Genomic DNA, 19,488 nt, shown 5'->3' with positions numbered 1-19,488 from the left:
ATCTTCACTTTTGGCTTACCTTGTTTAAGTGCGATTGTGTACCTTTGGATTGTTGTTTCCCTGAAAAGCAATGTTTATAGTGAACGAACAATAACCAAAGGTATTTGAAGAGTCTACTGCTAGGCAGAACGGTATCATTAAATCATCTATAGTTTAGTTTATCAGAAAACCTACGGAAAAATAATTTACAAGGAAAGAATCTGAACATTCCCTGACATGCATTCTGAATATATTTCTCATAGCTTAGGAATTTTAAACTGTAGGGAATCTGATCCAAACAGTATAATATAATTGTGATTTTTATTTATATAGGCAAAGTGAGAGTTAGTAGACTTTGAGAATATAATCATAATAGTTGATACTTAGGACCAACTTATGCCAAACTTTTGGAGGGCTTAAGAACTAGATTTACACTAAAGTATAAGTTAATAAAAACGTAAAACTATAAAAGGACTTTACACCCAGAATTCTAATTTCATTTCAGACTTTCTACATCTTCTCTAGGTGCACAAGATTCAGTATCAAAAACCTTGATTTTGTTCTAAATTCTACAAGTTATTCCCAAATGTGTGTAATGTAAGAAATTGCCAAAATGGGGGAAAAATTATATTCCTTAACTTGTTCTGATAACTTTTCAGTGTCCTCTAAATCTCTTCTGTGCTTTTCAGAGATGCAGCAGAGTACACAGGCTGAGAAGAGGCAGCCAAAGCAGTTCAAGCCCCTGGACTTCAACAAGGCATTTGACACTGTTTGCCACTGCCTACTCCTGCACAAGGTGGCAAGCTACTGACTGGAAAAATGGTCAGTGGGATGGATTGGAAGCTGACTCACAGACTGAAATCAGAGCGTGCTGATTGATGCTTTTACTCAGGCTGGCTCCCTGTCACACACAGGGTCCCACAGGGATCAAAACTTGCCCCCACCCTGTCCAACATCTTCATAAATCATCTAGATGATAGGTTTGAAAGAACCCTCACTAAGTTAGCTGATGACGCTTACATGTGTAGAGTAATTATTACTCAAGGAAGTTCAATTTCTCATTGTAAGTGTTCTATAGAGTACTTTTTATGCTGTCTTTATGTCCAGCTACTTCTTTAGATGCTATTAGTCCATCACTCCTGAGTAGTAAAGAGGCTACCCACATCTAGTCTGCACTAATTTTCCGATTTTGATGTTGCATGAACTCTGCTCAGAGAAAGGGAGGAACAAAGAAAACAGTTGCACTGGATTTTTTCACAGTTAGTGTCGGATGGTTTTGTACTAGGGCTTAATATTTTATCTGTATCAGAAATTATGGAGCCAAGTTTCCTATGTAATTTTGTATGAAAATTAGATTCTTTGGTGTCTGCTTAGAAGTGAAGTAGAGTTTGGAGAAACTTTCCACTGTGAAAGTTGTTTATTTTCAGAAAAGTTCAATTTCTATGAACATTACAGTTTTGAGGCTTCTGTTTCACTTTCATATTTGGTACTTAAAAATGGATTCAAAAGAAGAGAATATGCCTCTAAAAGAACTCACACATTAAACATGACTGTCTAGAACTTGAAATCAGTAGAAGAAACATAGAAATACTTTTTTATAAATATTATTTTCATTGTTAAATATATAATCTGTCTTAAATCAGTTGCTTTTTAAAAATGTAGTCTATCCATAAATGTTGCCAGATGTCAAACTCAAGTCTTCAGAAAGGTGTTAGGTCTGATTAGAAATCAGTGCTGCATAAGATGCATTTATGGATGACCTGGAGAGTTCGCCTAGTGAGAATCACTTCTCACCATGCAAGAGCTCCAAATTGTATTTGAAATTAATATTTCTGATTAAAATTGGCACTCCTCAGCCTCCTGCTGACTAACTCCTGTTTGCTTAAACAATAACCTTATTTCAGCTGAAAATATCCTCAGCAGACATGCTTTCAAGTTCTGTACTTCATGCTGCTCTAATGTTGCAGGAAGAATCTCAAACACTTATCCCAGACACAGCCACCAGGCTACGGAAGTGCCTTGGCTTTTTCCCTGCCATTTTTGCAACTGCTGTGCTGAAAGAGGAGCCAGTGTAGTGACTGAAAATTTCTGCTTTCCTCTCAGCCGGTGTCTCTTATGAATCTTTTGATTACCTGCTGTTCTATTACTGCCTTATGATCACTGGTCTTCCCTGTACCAGCCCTACTATTTTATCTTATGACACCATTCTGATACATTTCTACAATTTCTGAGAAGTGTTTTAAGATACAGCAGCACCCAGGCAGAGAGCTCAATTCCATGCTTCTCATTCTGTGATTATAAATACATTTCTATCTCAAATGCTGATGAATAATCAAAATGAAAAAAAAAAAAAATTAATCAGTCTTTTAATCCATTTTGTGTTTCAAGTTTGTACTACATCTGTCTTCAGCTTCTAACTTGTGCTCTTGACTGACATTTTTACTTTTGAAACACTTCTTCCTTTTCTAAGTAGAAGCAATCACTTCTCCAAAGTGAAAAATGTAAAACAAATTTGTCAAAAAAAAAATATTTTGAAGTTTCCCTCTTCCAGCTTTTTTTGGTTTTGTTTTTCCAATCTTTTGTGTTTTGCTTCAGCTGTAAAACTGTAGATGACTTCATGTCAGTACATCTTTGTAATATCCTCTCAAAACATTATCATTTTCTGTCCTGACATAGTGCCAGAATTTTCATTGTGATTCTAAAGCAACACTGTCCTTTAATCAATGTCCTTCAGATCACTGGAAAAGGAGAGAAATAATACTGCTTAAAGCTTACTTGTGATTTAGTCATTGACAACATTATTTACTCTCAAAAAGAATGAAGTTTAGCTACAAAATAGTCCTTCAATAGGACAAAAAGGTACTCGCTATACAGCATCTGCTTCTGCTGCGTAAGTATAGAGGTGCAATTAAGTGGCTTCACAAAACTAATTTCAATAGCCATTTTCCAAAACCCAATAGAAGTAAGTGACAGCTAACTGGAGTAACTTAGATGATAATTACTTGGCTTAATTGACAGAACTATGCCAAGCCCTGGTGGTGTGAACTAAAGATTCATTCAGGTAGCTTCTCCTCAGGAGTGAGCTCAGAACATTCTGTATGTTTCAGCCAGACAACAGTGAAAAGCTGCATCCCTAAAGTACCTGCTCCTTTACAACAGAAATCATATTTCGTAGAGCCAGTGCTTTAACTGCCCTGATATCATGTAAAGGTGCTCATCTCCCCTGGCAGCCAGTTGTCAAATGAATAAGCATAACTGATCAGATGAGTAATTTTTCCACAAACTGCAACTAACAGCTCAGGTTTTCCCACAGCTGTGGGATACCAGCAGCTGTGTGCTTGAAAGTGTATTACAGAGATTACTGGTTAAGAGATAAGTGCCCTCACTCCTAAAACAGGGTACTTTTGTCCACTGTGTAATTGTCTAGAATAAAACACCAGAGAACTAACAAGTAAACTTACAGATTTCAAATGCTTAGAGTGATAAATGTTGTCAGAGAAGATACAGACTGTTGCAGTCTAGGTCTGGCTCTTTGCCATATGCTGTGTCGTGGTCACCATGGTAGCCCCAAATGTTGTTGTATAACCAACTACTGAAATTATTCTCAGTGTCTGTGACCGAGATGCACCTATTGCTCCCAAGGATGTGCTGGGAAAGGGTTGGCATGAGCTATATATCTGACAAAGCATTGTCACATTCAGCTCCTGCCTGGGTCCCTTAGACCAAGTCCACACTCGAAAATTTGGTGGGCAGAGGAGAATCCGATGGACAGAGATGAGTGAGAAAAGCTCATAGGGAAGGTACAGATACAAGGTCAAAGTTGGGCATTTATTGCTCAGTTGATTTGTTCACAAGGACAGTTCTAAAATACAGGTTCATTAGAGAGAGGAAGGTACAGCACATTACTCACATTGAACTATGGCATTTAATGCTACTGATTCCCAAGAGCCTGAATAGTGCTATGCAAATCAGATAAACAGAAAGTAGTTCTGACTGTTGCTGAAAGTTGGGTTTAAAGTGTGCATGAAGTTTCTGTTGTTTTTGAGAAGTCCCAGAATTTCTTTGATAGACTTAAAACACTGCATAAAACACCTTTCATTTTCACCTGTATTTTTGAGAGAAGAGTAAGGAGATGGACAGGGAAAACAGTCTGCGTTTTTAGAAACATATTACAAGGCTAAGAAATATGGGGAAGAATACATCACAAAAAGAGTGTGCAAATTCTACCACAAACTGAATTCTCTGATTTTAAATGCAATCTGTTCTGTTGTTCTGCTGGAAGTAATTACTCTATACTTAAGGTAGCAGAGAATAAGGCATAGATTTTCATCTGCTCTGCTCTGGGTTACAGATGCAGATGTGGTTCTCTGCTCCCTGCTGCAGCTGAAGTGTATGGGACAGCCTCCGAAGGGGATCAGGAAGTGTGCTGGTCCCAGATTGCACATCCTGTTCTCTGCTGAGTCTTCTCTGAGGACAGGCATGTGCAGCAGACCGTGGGACAGCTGCCAATGCCTCAGTAACTCCAGCAGGAAGACAATATCTGACCTGTTTGCTGCTGCTGTAGCCATGGGGCATGAGCTCATGGCTGAGGACAGGGGTGAGCACCAGGGAGCTGGCTTGTAAGACCAAGCTGTTATAAAAACAGATTTTTTTCTGATTTTGCAGAATTTCCTCTAAGAGTGACAAGCATATCTTTCCACGTCTCTCTTTTTCTGAGACAGCAATGTACTGTGGCAGTGACAAGTTGTCCCCTTTTCTTGACATTTTAGTTTGGCTGGCAGCCTGTTGGTCCATCCTCTCCATGTTGGAGGTTCCCATGCCTTATTGCCAACTTCGTGTATTTTCTATTTTTTAAGTTTTTTCTCCAAAATTATATGATTAGGTGAGAATTTAAGGGGGCTTTTGGGGATGAGATTTTTGGTTGGTTGGTTGGTTGTCGGGTTTTTTTTTTAAATCTTGTGAGCATCAAGTCAGAAAAATGATATTTTCAGGCCTCACTCATGGTTTTCATATGCTTGGAGACAGCAAAATTAACCTCCCTTGCCACCTACCCACTTCCTGATCAGCTGCATCAGCAGAACAAGGGAGACAGAGGTATAATACTCCCATTACCTCCCAGACCCAGCATTATCTGTGTTGTCTTGCAGGGCCAAAGTGAGGTTCAACTTCTTTTCCTGGTCCCAAGTGAGTACAGATTTCCTAAAATGGAGGCTACCTTTAAAACATGAGCAGAGGCAGAGAGTTTGGTAGGAGATTCTTCAAATTATTGAGCATTACTGCCACCTTATCTTCATAGGAACAGCTCCTGCTTCAGAAACTACACAAGCCTACACTATACTTTCTTAAGTGAATAGCTTTTCCTCAGACTCATTCTACAGATAAAAAACCGTAACAAAGTTAAAATTTGTTCCTGTACCTCAAAACTAGAACCCCTCACAGTTAAGTCTTGAAAACACCATGCAGGAAAGTGAAATGGCCAAAGTTGGGAGGCTGAGTAGCTATTTTTTACCTTATTTAACACTATTGGAATGTATTTTCTTCCTTTTGGGAGACAATGCTTCTGAATCCTTTCCTAAACGTTGTTACCTCTGTCCTTCTGTCAAAGATGAAACAGAGATTTTTCCTCCCTTCCAAAATCCAGCTGTAGATAATGATAATTCAGTGGTTTGAGCATTTACACCCACTTGCCCGAGGGTTGTCTTCTAACCTACCAATCCTCCAGCTGCATCTGGGCCCTGCCCACCACACATTAAGTTTCCAGGAGTGTGCAAGAGGCCAAATTTCCCCTCCACCTTTGGAACAACAATGCTCTGAAACAAAAGGATACAATATTCAGGATGCACAAGTAGGAGACAAGGGAAGGCTGCTACACCTACTTACTTGCTTCCACCTCCTGCTGTGCCTTATTCCAGAAGTGTGCACCACCTCTGTGTACTCAAATGCATAAAGAACTGCTGCTGCTCTTCTCCTCCTTTCTCTCATAAAGACAAAATACAAAATTAGCCGTTCAAGGTGCTCAAACTTCTTCAGCTGAAAATGAGAATGTTTATTGTTTTTACCCATCCTTTCCCCGATTTGAATTCTGTTGCACCTGCTTACATATCCCTACCTCCAAGTTCAGTCTGAGATTATTTCTTCCTTTCTTTTCAGATGCCATTCTGTCATGGTAAGAGGGGAGGCAAAGAAGAGAAAGGAGAAAGTTGCCTCTTTGGTGCAAAAAACCCCAAACCCATGACCTCACTGCTTTTCTCTGTCCTATTTTTGCAGAGCTCCACTCCCTGGTGCTGTCTCCACCATATCCAAAGGCAAATACCCAAAAGTCCTTCCCATGCTGGATGACTGTCTAGATGCACCCAAAAATGTCCTTGTATGGAGTCCCACGTGGTCCATGAGAGTTAACTGGTTAACTGGTTAGCTGGCTGGGTTAAGCCAGGCTAATGGACAAGACATCCCTGGTGAATTCAGCTCAAGCTTAGAGACAAGCAACAGTCTGAGTTTCGGTTATGGGGATGGATGCACCTCATAAGACACAGTTAAACAAATGAAAGCAAGAAGGATTTTTCAGACCCTTAGCTTTGGTTTTCCATACCGCCTATGCTTGCTTTTCCCCCCGATATTAACTTTAGCTGTAGATTCTACCTGTTTAAAGATTGGATTATCATTTAATTTGTTAACCTGAGGGTATTCAGCCAATCCTGTAAGCCTGGTTATTGCTTGATCTGTTCAAAAGAACATCACTTTTCCTTTACTTGCAACTATTATCGCTGTCAAATATTAAGTGATTTGCTGAACCATTGTGTAGCAACATGTCTCATAACATGTTTGTCAGTGGATATATTTAGCTGGTTTGGCTATTTTATTTTTATAAATAAATCACATATCCTAGTTCTTTTTAACTGAAAATATTTGCATTTAAATTAAGCCTTATCAAGCTACTATATGTATAGATATGAAGAGGCTCCCAAAGCACCTTTTAAAAAAAGACAGAAAATGCAGTAAAAATAGGAAGAATATGAATAGTATCAGCTTGTAAAGCCATGAGCCCCCTATTTGACATTCAAAAATCAATCCAATATTTATTTCCATCTTCTGACTCAATTAGAAATAAATTTGTGGAGGAATTTAGAAAAGCAGTTTAGGGAGGAAAAGTTGATGTTAGATATTTTCACAGTTTTGTTTTTAGTTTTACTTCTCAGGATTTGTCTCCATGAAATGGCACATTTTCTGGGTTTTGACTTTTGAATCCATTTAAGATATGTAACACTACTGAAATCAAAAGCAGAACTTTCCCCCAATTAAATTAGGGCTGAGATTCCCCACTAGACTATTTATGTCCTTACCTTTTATGTTCTTAGTTAAGCATAAATTTTTATCCTCAACTCCTAAACATGAGGAAATTTGTTGTTGACCTCTGATCTGATGGTGAGTAGAGTCCCAGACTGTAGCAGAAGGATACAAACATCCATGCTTACATGATTCCAATGTGTTAAACACCTGGGGGGTTATCAGAACTTCTGGGAGAAATTCAGCTTATTATTCCATATTTCAGGGACCTTGAGGATTTAAAATTTTTCAGTAGATATCCACAGGTAAATGAAATTTTCAGTTTTAATGGCTAAGCAATTTGTGGGAGAAAAGTGTTGTTCACTGTTAGCAGATTTCTCCATCAGTCATTTAAAAATGTCAGGACCCAAGGGCCTCCCTGCACCACTGGATAGGTAAGTCATATACTCAGGTTCAACAAAATGTAGCAGAGATTCAATTTTGTGTTAGCGCATAGGACAGGTATAGTGCAAATACATTTCAAAGTGATTTCTAGCAAAGCTTAAATTATTTAGGGTGCTTTTAATGGCAAAGGATCAACAACACTGTGGCAAGTCATCCATGTGAATAGAAATCATGAAGGAATCCTAAAACTCTACATTACTGAGCATGGAAGAAAAACTCTCCTGTTTGGGAAAACGACTTGAAGCTAGAGGAAAAACTTATAGATGCTTCTCTGCTAAGCATGAAGCCTGGGATGAATGTGGCCTCATCTATTTCATTGGAGCTGACCTTCTCATCCTGGAGTTTCCATGTGTTTCTGTAGCTGCTGATGCAAGAAAATTGTTGGGAGATGCTGTTAGTCAGCTGCCCTTAAGGCTGGTTTATAATTACTGTAGACAATTACAAGATATGTCAAACTGTTATGTGATGTTATCTGAACAGGTTAAAACTCATTAGAAACCACATAAAATCTTTTTCATTAATGCCATGAAGCAGCCCAGTACCTCATTTCTGTGTCATAGGCAAATTTCGCTGCTTTTAGGAACACACCCTCCCATGTACAGTATTGGCCTGCAATCGTGGCCAAGTAGATTAAGTATAAATTCAAAATCATTAGATTTCGGTTATAATTCCTTTCCCTACTATTAAGGTGTAGGTTGAGGAACAAAATCTTCATGGGGATGGTCTGAATCTCTTTTGCTTCTTCGGTCTCTGTTCAAACCTGCTTGCTCTTGCTGCCACGTTGCTTGCTGTGCTCTGACAAGCAAGAGCTGCACAGTCTCTTGCGTAATGTACCCATGGCCTGGGTCTCTGTGTGTGATCTTACAGAAATAATTTGCACTCTCAGAAATACAGTTGATATTCATCAGGGAGGGCAGGGAATTTTTTTTTGTTATGTGTATTTACAATTTGTCTGCAAGTTTGGTCTTCGTAGATGACTATTGAGTGCCTAGCGGGGCTGACCTTCCACCACAGCTCAATAAACTGTCCTGTTGATTTAGTTGCTGGCTGATGACTTTTCTCACATTTGGAAGCTCTACTTCACACAGAGTTCACAGATGTTTTCTTTCATTTTGCACGAAGTAAAAGTCTGTAGGTTAAATGCATTTATTTATTTATTATTTATTCTATGGAACAGCATGCTTAAGTGCATTGAAATGTCAAAATAAAAAATAGAACTTTTTAGGTGAAAAAATTAGAGATGTCTCCTTTTCTTAAGCACAAGAATTAAAAAAAAAATTTAAAAACCCAGTCATGCCATGAATTACAGTAAAGAAGCTGAAGGTACAGAGCTAAGAAACATAATATTAACACACCTTTGATTCGGGAAATATTTGTGCTAATGTACCACTTGGCACACTCAAGTAAGTGTGGTAAAAAGCACCTAAGTAAGCTTATAGGACTCCATTAGCTCTACAAGTATTAGACCTGAGATTGTAGCAATAAGCAGGTTTTAACAGTGAAATTTCAACAAGATTACAGTTTCTATGTCTCTTAGTTACATCTTGAGTACTTGCTTTATCTTCACCTTAGATTAGATAAGTAGAAGGAAAAAAAGTGTTTGCAATTTCTGTCTCAGAGATGGCAGAGCTGAGCTGCAGCTTTCCATTTCCTTCACAAAAATGGAGGATAACAGGAGAAAGGCTGGAAAGTAACTGTTTGTGTGAGGATCTTTCTGGGATCATGTGTTTTTCTGGCTGTGGAGAAAAAAAATCTGTTTAAGAATTAAGAAAAAAATTCCAGATAACTTCAAAAATGGGGTCAAAGCTTTTCTGATTTGAACCAAATCTGGCCACTATTTATGGAATCATTCTAACAGGGTTAGCTGATATAGAAAAGATTTTCCCAGTTTGTCAGTGTTCATACTTCAGAGGAGTTCTCATGACACTGCTGTTGTCTAGAAAAATTCTGTAAACTTAATTACCTATGATAATCTTAAAAAATTGCCTTTTATACAGCTAGCTGACCCAGTTCTCCCATACTAGAGGTGAACTTGTCAAAAAAATTAATAATTTCTATGAAACATAAGGTCAAAAGTCAGACTATGAAAAGGCAAGAGTTTGGGTTTTCAGATCTGTGCCTATGTTAGTTAAACATTCAGATGATCTCGTCCACCAGAATACTCTGTCAGCAATACCTCAGGGATATTTAAACCAATAATCTCTACTGGAAAAACTTCTTTAAAGGCACTTATGCATTAAAAAAGCAAAAATTAAGCAGCCAGAGAGCCAAAAAACCTAGAGATTCCAACCAAGAACCCTAAAATAATCTCGGCATTTTCTCCACTGTACTATATCTGATAATAGATACTTCAGAAGAAGTATTTTATTTTCTATACCTTCATAAACTGCTTATTTTTCTCTGCCAGATGCTAATGAAAATATCTACAGTCATTTACCCTAACAGTACAGTAGTAAAATACATTTGGTAGAAACACCTTGTTAGTATAAATAGAAATGCTATCCAAACTTTTATCTTTTTAGACTGGAATTACTATTGATGGTATAAGTTTTGTGGAAATCTGTGGATGAAGCTTTCTGCCCCTTGTCTGGATTTAACTCACTTCAGCAAAAGAGCTGAACACCTTTCTCAATGCTATAGAGAAGATTGTTCCTAGTAGAAGCAGACACATCTTGCTGATGGCTAGATTTTAGGCAGCTCATTTTGATTTTATAAATTACTTTATTGTGGTCCTAGCACATGAATTTTGACTTTTACCATTGGATAACCTGACCCAAGTAGCCTTTCCAGCAACAGTGAAACTATTATTTATTACAGTAGTGCCCAGTGACTCCCAACAAAGACCACTAAACAAATATACAGAGTTAAAAAGAAAGCCATATATCCGAAAGACATAAAATTTCAAGCAAATAAGTCATATGATGACAAAAAGGAAGTGTTCTAATTCCATTTGGGGGAATTTGGAACAATAAAAGATGAAAAGATTTGCCAGCAGTGACCCAGCATGTCAATGGCAAAGAAAAAAACCCTAGAATTTCTGAGTCTCTGTCTATTATCCTAAGCACAGCACTTCAGAACTGATTTCAACAGTTTATTTCTAAATCAAGATTCAGTGGTGGTCTCAAATAACTTTTTTTAGCTTTTTTAGCTTTTTTAAACTTCTTTCTATTTACATTTCTCATAACCCTCCCAACAGTTCATCCTATATATACGTAAACCATTCAGTATATTACATTATCTATTTTATAGGAAATACAGTCTCATCTCAATTGGCCATGAAAAAATATTCATCTCTTCTTATGAAGGCAGCAAAGGAAATACGTATCTTCAGTTCATGAGATATCTCTCATCTCCAAAAAGCTGGAGAAAGCTTTGTGATTCAGGGTTTGTTCTTGCTCACACTCTTTTCCAACTTGAAGAACACCACTAAATGTGGTGGAGTAAGACACGTGTGAACTTGTGTGAGGAAAAGAAGAACCTGGCCTTTCTCTTCTTGAAGAACTCCTCTTTGGCTTTTAGAGCTATAAAGAACACAACGAAATGCATGCAATGCAAATAAGCCGATTACAAAATTATTTGAAATACATATATTTTTATATTCATGATGCACTAAATCAGCATGTCTTTGGAGGAGAGGATGTTGAAAAGGTCATAAATAAATACAGAGAAATATTCCAGTGGTTCTTTTCCTCTTCATGTTTGCAGAGTCATGCCTAAACATACTAAATATGTTCGTTCTTAGATTTTTGCATTTGTGTTTATTATTTCTGTATAATATAATAAGCATGTGCAGAAAAAAATATCACCATTTGGAGGATTTCAGCTAGTGCACTGAAAAAAGAATCACTAAGAACTGTGGTCTGTAGAAGTGACATGACACAGCACTTTGTAAAGAGAATACCAGCGACTCTGTTATTTGCTTTTAAGCCATTAATTTTAGTTTCTCTCAAATATATCTGCTTTTTAACATATGGATCAGACTCTTAGCTAGCATAAATTTCCACAGGATATTTATCTTACTGGGGTTATGTCGAGGATTTGAAAATTATTAGTGCACACACCTATCTGTCAGAAGTAATGAAAGAGAATAGTTTCCTTTCTGGTAAAGGAAAATATTATTAGTATTTCAAGCTGTTTCCATACAGTCATCACCAGCGTGATGAGTGTGGGAATCACATCATGCAGAGGTACAGGGCAGCAGATGGAGGTGTGCTAACAGTCTGACTTTTATGTGCGAGGTCTTAGGAACAGGAGACCTGCCTGCATAGCCCTCATGTAATGGTATGCCTGTGTGAGGGCATGTGGGCATAAGTGAGCACACAGGGACAGGCAGACACATCCTTGCCTGAGTGTCCACCTGTCATTCCTTCCCCAGACCTTTTGCATCTGTTGCCACTCTCAACCATATTTGTCAGAGGAAGGTTTGAAAGGTTTGAAAATCTTAATGTTCCTCTTGCAGTAATGAGAATGGATGACTGAGAATAGGAGAAAGTCCCTTAGAGGCAGGGCTGCTACAGAAACACACCCTTCATTAGAAACATAAGACTTGATCCAGGAAAGAAATGGTCACAATGCCTAAGCACAAGAAAAGCTCCAACTAGGCTTGCTTAGGACTAGCAAAATGCTTGCAAGATTGAGTCTAGGGACATTTAAACTTTATTTTTTATTGCTTTTACTTTCTGCAGTGAATGTAGGGATATTACCAAAACTTTTTATGCCACTCCTCTGAGCTCCTCAATGACTGATATGTACCCGTGTCTGAATTAGCAAAGGAAGTAAGATGGTGTCACAGAAATATTAAAAGTGTCTCTAATCCACCTAAACATATGAAACATGGCTCTGATAATGACTGATGAGGAATTACTTACAAATAAGAGCATGATGGATGTGACATGAGAACAGGTACCAGCCCAGGGGTATTGGAGGTGAGGTAGTGAAGGTTGTAACAGTCATGCTGATCAAATAACTAAATCTAAATTTTATTCAGACTCAAGAACCATTAAGAAAGTCTTCATTTACATTCTGCATATTTTTTTTTACTAACACAGTAGCTGTTAAATGAAACAATGCTTTGCCAAGCCGTGCTGCAGACTTTGAGGAACCACAATTGGTTTCAATGTAGCCATTCAAGTAGATGGGTGTTGCCATTGCCAGTCAGACTAGAACGATGCTCAAGATCATACACTCATTCTCAGTTCATGGTGTTTACAAATAACATAGTGTGTAAGAATGATGTGTTGTACTAGACTTCAATACTTTATGTTATCACCTGCAATCTGTATTAAAATAGGACAGAGAGCCAGATAATAAACTTGTGACTTCCACAGTACTGGGTAAGTATGGAATTACAGGCAGAGATCTATGTAGGACTAAGTAGGCTGCCCAGGAAAGTGGCTGAGTCACCAACTCTAGAGTTACTTAAAATGCATGTAGATATTGCACTTGGGGATATGGTTTAGTGGTGAACTTGACAGCGCTTGGTTAATGATGAGACTCAGCGATCTAAAGGTTTTTCTCAACCTAAACTAGTCAATTACACTGTGATTCTAAGTCTCAAGAAAGTATAAACCATTGGCATTTATTTCATAGAGTGAAGAGATTATGGGGTGCACCATACAGCCATTTGGAACACCATTATATTCTTTATTCTACATTCAACAAAAAGGGGAGAGGTACACTTCCCTCAATTCCCATGGCCATCATAAATGACTGATATTAGCAACCTGTTCCTCCAAAGCCATCATGCCTTTTGCTACCCTGGGAGGCCTTTTAAATTTGCCCTACACGTGATGATCTCTGGGCACACTGGAATGGAATTGCATTTGGGTAAAGTTATATTAATTTTATAGTTACTTTCCAATAGTTTAAGATTTTGACACTGCCAATGCATAAGAACACTGATTTTTATTTGCACACAGAAATATTTTAGAAGGTAATTTTTGGAGCCTCAAATTCCAGTATGTTTTGGGGAAGAAAAAAATCATGTCTTTTCACAGTATTGAACTGCTTCATCTGGTTGACCTAAAAATATTGACATTAAATCTTTGGAAATTCTTTATTTAATTCAGTATTAAACAAATTTAATGTAGGTAAAAATAGTTCAGGCTGGGAAAAATTGAACTGTAAACATATGCTGTTCCCATCACTAGATGATGTGAATCTAGCTGGGAAATATTTTTTTAGAAATATGAAATATACAGATTATTCTAATCACCTTATTGTCATAAGGGATAAATGCCCTAAGTTCTGTGATCAAAGCATTATACAAGACTGCATTTGAATTTAGCATAATTGAGGCTTAAGAATGTTCTCTAAAGAAAGAAAGGTCACCTTCTATTTTGAAACATCATTAGTTCACTGGGATCATGTGTTAATGTCACTACCTCTGCTAAAGGAGAAAGGGTTTTATTTACTGTACTCTTGGAATTCTAGATACTTTTATAAGAATGGAGAATGGGAGCTTGGCTAGTGATTCTTAAAAGATCTAGCAAGCTTGACATTAAAAAAAGCACACTATACTCATATTCTCATCTTACTTTTCTCCTTTATATTTTAAAGCTAGATATTCCCTTTTTATTTTTTTGGGGGGGAGGGGGGTGTTTTGGGTTTTTTAATCTGTTTTGGGAGGGGGGTTTTGGTTGTTTGGTTTTTGGAGGTTTTTTTGTGTTTTGTTTGTTTTGTTATTGAGTGATAGTTTTCCAGCTGGTAGTATCTATCTAATACACCGTGGTTTCAAATTTTCATTACAAAGAATCATCCTAGAAAAATTATCTCTTTGATCTGTCCTGTTCTTTTGAGTTTGGATCCTCAGATTCTTGGATGTCATACCTGAAATTATCTAAAACAATCTAGACCAAACTAGTATTTAAAATATATAAGCCTCTTCACCTCTTCCCCATGACTTTTATACTGAAGTAGCTCTATCGATAGCATTATGGGAGCTTCCCATTCAGAACATACACATGACATTCACAGAACTGACATTGATTACATTAGCTTTGGATAAGTACCAAACAAATTACAAATGTCCTGTGGGAACTGCAGGTTCTGTTCCCACAGGAATTGAGAAGTATGAGCAATATAATTGCAAACCAAATAACTATAATTTTTATTTCTTTCAGAATATGAAAACAAAATAACCTGGTGGCACTCACACCACTGTTTTTCTAGGGCTGCCTAGCCACGTAGACAGGGATATAGTTAATTTGTGCCTAACTTGTCCAAAAATTTTCTTGGAGCATCAGCAACTATGCAATTTCAAAGTGCCTGCTACATTGCTACATGTCAGCTAGCTTGTACCTGTAGCTCTATAAAAATTCAAGTCTAAACTGAGCTGTGTAGGATTTATTCAGAGCCACCTGAACTCCTCTTAAGCCCCCTGGAGAATTCTCCAAACATTAGTCATAGTGAACACCATGACTATTTATTTGATGTAATACTGACATTTGATCCCATTCCCTTATATTATCTAATGTTATAATAGCTGGAGAACCAATTACAGAGATAGGCACTGTGTTTTCCGTCTCATTCTCCTGAAAAGGTTGAAACCATTTTAAAATTTCAAGTCATGAGACACAGAGAGTGCACTGAGAGTAAGATTCAGTGTCCTTTTACTGAAGATTAACTATTGTGCATCCAGGCACATAACAAGATGGGGCAGATATTAAGACAGCAAGAAGGAGCCTAATTTTAAGATAGGGCTTAGTTTACCCTATGTACAGAGAGGAAGAATAGAAATTCCAATCCTTGCGACGTATACGTGTTTTACACAGGACAAGTGATGGCCAAAAAACCACAACATTCAAACCAACAAACAAACAAGCACGCAAACTACAGAATCCAAAACCAAAATAAGCAACCAAAACAAATAAACAAAAACAAATTAAAAAATGACACAAATCACTGTTTTATTGCAGGATTATTTTTTGGACCCATCAGAGCCTTGGATCAGTTCCTTACAGAGCTGTGTGGCTTCTAGTGCCAGTGCCCAGCCAGGTGTGGGAGTAAGGCTAAGGACATGAAGGCAGTGGGACCGTGCTGCAGCAGAAGAGTGCTTTCAAGCCAAATGAAAGTGACTGTGCAACCACCATCTCTGTTTTCTCTCTTAACTTTGTAGATAGAATTCATGCAGTTATGATTTCCACCTGCACACTCGCACTAATAACTCCTTTAAGGACATCTCCTAATTTTGGTGACATGACTTCTAAATTAGCTGAACTGGATCCACTCATTAGCTTACAGAGCTCTAACACAGCTGCTGAGAGTGGTTTCCCATGCCTTCCTTGGTAGCACGGTCTCCCAACATAATTTTCTCTGTTAGTACAGTGCCATGTGGCTATTGGCTTTAGACTTATTCAGTATGTTTTTAAGTGTGGGCTATATATAAGGTGTGTATTTACAACATTCTGCTTATTTTTTTCTATGTCCTGCATTATTATTAAGCTCCCTGTGTCCTCTAGTGGCTACCTGTCAGAATTGCATAAATTGGCAAACACTTTTCTCCATTTTTGTATCTCAAAACATTACAAAAAACTTTAGCTTTCCATCCTGTAAATTTTGTCCTGTATTAATTCTTACTCCTTTTTTACTAAATTTTATATTAACAGTGACATTTTTATAGTTATTCCTGGTAAGCATCAGCAGTATATGTGGCAGTATTGACAATTTTATATATAATCTTGAACGCACACATTTGTCTATTGTCTTGTTATCTGTTTTCTTGCTGGAGATTTTAGCATCCATTATTAATTTTGAATGGTGATACAGGTCTTGGCAGGTATTGTGGACCATTTCCTTATGTTCAGAATTACATTCTTCTCTCACTTGGGCATGCCATATTTTTCCTTGGGACATTAGAAGTTGCCTTGGTCCATCCTAAAATGATATTTGTGTACAACCCACAGTGAATTTTTAAAGAATTTGGATTTTAGCCTACTGTGAAATGCCAATATGTGAGCACATAATTGACAATCATTCTGTAATAAAGACATATTAGGAACAAATGCAAATTTCACATGTAACTTTATTTGGGGCTTTCTGAATTCTTGACTATATAGTATTAAAGTGAGATCCAGTTCATTTAGTGTTAACCACTTCAAGTTCTAAAACCTATAAGTTAGGGACACTAGGCTCCCACTCAAACCAGAAGAATAATGGTACTTTTAAGAGGATGTCATTCTATAATACTTATCTAGGAAAAAGGATGAATTGCTACTTTACAGGAGTACCCTACACTTCACATGCACTAGAATATTTGTCCAGCTTTACATGGCTGCACTTAGCCAGGTAATTTCATCCTTAATAACCTTTTAGAACAAGGAGCATGATTATTTTAAGTGTAAAAAACCAGTGAGACATGAATAGGTATTTATAAGGTTTGGATGTAATTTACTGTGCTACAATAGTGAATTTTATTTAATAGTGAATAGCCCTCCCATGTGGACTGAATAGAAGTATTTGCATATTTTCAGAAGATACTTCAAACTGACCAAAGTATTCTGTACTTCCCAAAATGTACAGGAGGGAAGGAGACACTCCCCTGAATTTGAAGTTTTCTAAATAAAAAATTCAGCCTGTGGCAAGCACTTGAAGTGGAATTATTATCATTCTAAACAAAAAGAAGATACCAAATGTATAAGCATCAGAAAATTGATTCCTGAAAGGGAAGTTTTGGACAAAATAAGCAATGCTACCACGTATGCTTGTAATACTATACCTTCCTCAGTTCCCAAGATGTTTCACGTCACCTCATTGATCAGAGGATAAAGAATGTTTTAAGGTTTCAAGAACACTCCACTCTAAACCACTAAAGATATTTGATTAAAATAATGGTAAGAGACATTGAGTGAGAACAAAAGATGTCAACAACACAGCTGAGGCCTCCAATATTTATAAGACTCAGTGAAATTTCCTGAGATTGAATTACACAACAGATAAGGACAAAACAGCGAAGGATTGGGAGGAATGGTAAAGGCCTAAGGAAGCAACATCTAGTAATTTTTTTCTTGACCAAATCTGATAAAGGGCTCCTTCTGTTTCAAAGTTCAGTGTACTATATAGTACTATTTACATCACTCTGAACACTCAGGAAACTAATATTCAGGTTATCAGGAAGATTTGTTAACCAGCTAGTAAATAGCATAGTGCTTCAAATTTTAACACACAAAATTTCATACCATAGTACCATAACCATAGTCATGAACAAAACCCAAACATATTAAAGCCCAAATGTTAATATCATCATGTTTACAATAAGTAGAGCCTGATCGAAATTTTAGTGGAAGTAATTTCATAGACTGTCATAAGAATGGATCAGAGAATTCTTACACCACAGCAATGCTCAGGAGAGTTCATGGCTCATTTGGCAAAATATTCTTCCTGAATTTTCTAAATAGCTGATGAGTGTGATCAAAAAAAATCTGTGAAAGGAAAAAGGGTGAGTTAAAAAAAACAAAGAAAGTGTTCAAACGCACTCATGACTGAGCCAATCTGACTGCTAACTGGGCTCCTATGAATGAGAGTGCAGAGGATATAAAGGAGAATGATCAGGATGTGTCTGAAGACAGAAGGTCAATTTTCTGCATCGGTACAGACTCGCTGTGTGACCTCCAGCAAGTCACTTGGGTCCACATTCAAAGAAGTGTCTTGAAATCTGTATCAAGTGACACATGATTCAGTGTTATGTGTTAAATGTTTCAGCACCCTATGAATCCAAATATGGCTGGATTCAATGATCTTAAAGGTCTTTTCCAAACTAAATGATTCTATGAATCTTGGTCGTAGCTCTTGAATGGGGATAATAGTTCTTTGCCATCTGACAAGAATGTGTCAGATGTATATTTAGGATCATGAGACAGTCATGTTCTGTGCTAATGAGGATTAGGTGAATATGAAAAAGAAACTTATTCATTATTGAACTGGCTCACTCCATAGCCAGAATATTTTTACTACATATATTTAAGAGAAGGTACGACATATGGAAGAGGTAAAATAGGCCATGCTTTTAATTGTCTGAGTAAAAATGCACTGATTTCATATTTCACAATTTTAGATATTAATAAAAATCCTTCTTCCTACCTTCAGGGCATCTGTGGAGTGAACAATCAATTCTTTTTCCCTTTATTCATGTGATTTTGTTTTGATATTGAAAGCTCTATTCCTTTTTGCCAAACAAAATTTTCTCATAGATATGTGGGAGATTTCATTGTTTTGTCTTGTTAGATGTAGTACACTCATGGAGTAGGTTCTGCACAAACAGAGGACAAAAGAGGTCTTTTGGTGCAGAGATTTTACATGCTCTTTAACCACTTCCTGACCTTGAAATGCTTTTTGCTTTCAGAGGTCTGGTCAATCACTTCATTCTACAGACTTCAGACAACATAATCCCTGGAGATTGTTGGTAAACACTGCTTGATCTTACTTCTATTTAAAGTTGATGGAAATCTTTAAAAAATTTGGAGAGCACATCAAAGCCAAATGGCACTGGATTGATTTTTACTCCCAGTAAAAATATCAATATTTTATGGGTTTTTTGCTCAGAAGTAGTCTTACCTGTGTAGTTAGTAGGCTGATAGTAATTGCAGGTAATGTAAGAGCATTGTTTTCAAAATATGTATTGAAATGTTCTTCACATTTCTAAGCAAGTACATATGAAGAGATGTCAAGAAAAATCATGTCAATTTTGGAACTCATATTGCATCTTCATAAGAACATACTTTAAAAATACGTAGAATAGAACTTTCTGTGTAGTGTGGTAGGTTCTGGTATTCACTTCCCAGAAAG

At 37.2% G+C, this 19,488-nt stretch overlaps 1 long non-coding RNA gene across 2 annotated transcripts in view; it reads left to right on the top strand.

Annotated features, from left to right (window-relative positions):
* The window catches only part of LOC121659513, a 28,599-nt gene extending 16,434 nt beyond the window's left edge, over positions 1-12,165 (top strand). For both annotated transcript variants that reach the window (XR_006014362.1, XR_006014361.1), the window contains one exon: positions 669-12,165. This is a non-coding gene — a long non-coding RNA (uncharacterized LOC121659513). The remainder of the gene's footprint in view (positions 1-668) is intronic.
* The last annotated feature ends 7,323 nt before the right edge of the window (positions 12,166-19,488 follow it).

The sequence above is a fragment of the Corvus kubaryi genome, unplaced genomic scaffold, assembly GCF_017639235.1.
Source record: "Corvus kubaryi isolate FWS band 111438036 unplaced genomic scaffold, C.kubaryi_AGA036_p1.0 137, whole genome shotgun sequence".
Lineage (NCBI taxonomy): Eukaryota > Metazoa > Chordata > Aves > Passeriformes > Corvidae > Corvus > Corvus kubaryi.
This window is presented reverse-complemented; position numbering and strand designations above follow the sequence as displayed.